The sequence below is a fragment of the Cydia amplana genome, chromosome 20, assembly GCF_948474715.1.
Source record: "Cydia amplana chromosome 20, ilCydAmpl1.1, whole genome shotgun sequence".
NCBI lineage: Eukaryota > Metazoa > Arthropoda > Insecta > Lepidoptera > Tortricidae > Cydia > Cydia amplana.
Window position 1 is genome coordinate 3,262,837 of NC_086088.1, and position 1,745 is coordinate 3,264,581.

Consider the following 1,745-nt stretch of genomic DNA (forward strand, 5'->3'; position numbering starts at 1 on the left):
CGACGCAAATGCAGGCGTGCATGCGTGTTCACTTATATATGTAGGCGCGGTCAGCAGTGGGGCTGAGAGCATTATACACTTATGTGTTTATTTATTTTTAATTATTTCCAATAAAAAATAAAAAATAAAAACAAATATTGATCCACGTTTTTTAACGATAACTTAATTGTTAGTCACAGGTGTAAACGCCATCTTTGATGACGTTTTGTCGTTAAAATGTACAAAAATACAAAAACCAAAGTATTATGAAATACCAAATTTGTGTCAAGATTAGCGGAGGCATGGGAAGGGAGGATTTAGAAGAAGTCAGCAAATATAAGTGTGTTTTGAAACCATGAACAAGACTTAAAACGGGCAAGTGCGAGTCGGACTCGCGTTCCAAGGGTTCCGTACATTAAGTCCGACTCACGCTTGACTGAACATTTCTAATAGGTTTTCCTGTCATTTAAAACTACTTATATTCCCACGCAAACCTATCAAAAGACCGGGATTTACTGGCCCGTGAAATCCAAGGATCCAGAACCCAAGGAGATAAATATCCTTGACTTATATTACTTATCACGTCAAGTAAAATGTGTATTTAAATAGTCGCGTTATATATATTATTATATATTGACCAGATATATAATACGTTTTATTATATACAGCACCTAAATTCAACCCCGAAGTGGGTTAAAATGGGGTTGACAATTTTGTACTTAATAAGCTTTTTGCGAATATAGTGTCGGGTGGAGTCAATCTGCCAAATAACTTACTTTTTAGGGTTCCGTAGCCAAATGGCAAAAAACGAAACCCTTATAGATTCGTCATGTCTGTCTGTCTGTCTGTCTGTCTGTCTGTCTGTCCGTCCGTCTGTCTGTCCGTCCGTATGTCACAGCCACTTTTCTCCGAAACTATAAGAACTATACTGTTGAAACTTGGTAAGTAGATGTATTCTGTGAACCGCATTAAGATTTTTATACAAAAATAGAAAAAAAACAAAAAATTTTTGGGGTTCCCCATACTTCGAACTGAAACTCAAAAATTTTTTTTTCATCAAACCCATACGTGTGGGGTATCTATGGATAGGTCTTCAAAAATGATATTGAGGTTTCTAATATCATTTTTTTCTAAACTGAATAGTTTGCGCGAGAGATACTTCCAAAGTGGTAAAATGTGTCCCCCCCCCCTGTAACTTCTAAAATAAGAGAATGATAAAACTAAAAAAAATATATGATGTACATTACCATGTAAACTTCCACCGAAAATTGGTTTGAACGAGATCTAGTAAGTAGTTTTTTTTTATACGTCATAAATCGCCTAAATACGGAACCCTTCATGGGCGAGTCCGACTCGCACTTGGCCGCTTTTTCTTCCCTTTGCTACTTATTTATTTTTTCCCTGATTAATAAAAAAATACCACAGGGATATAAATTTGATTTCGGTTTTTTTTTGACATTAATTCTGTGATTTGTACATTTTTCTTTGTGCAGTAAAGTTTAAATAAATAAATAAATTTCATGTGATACTTCTATATCGCACGAGATCTGTTAATCATACGAGAAAGTGTAACTTAAGAATCTATTAAAATAAATCGTATAATGGCTATTTCGTAGATTGTATGTTACATGCCAATTCGAACCAGATTGATATTTGAATCATTTTATTTAGTTATCTTTTGTTTCGCTAGATCCCTTTGTTTGACATAATTATTGAAAGTCATAAGTAATGATTGTCAGATTATCATTAGTCATAATTCTCCGTTA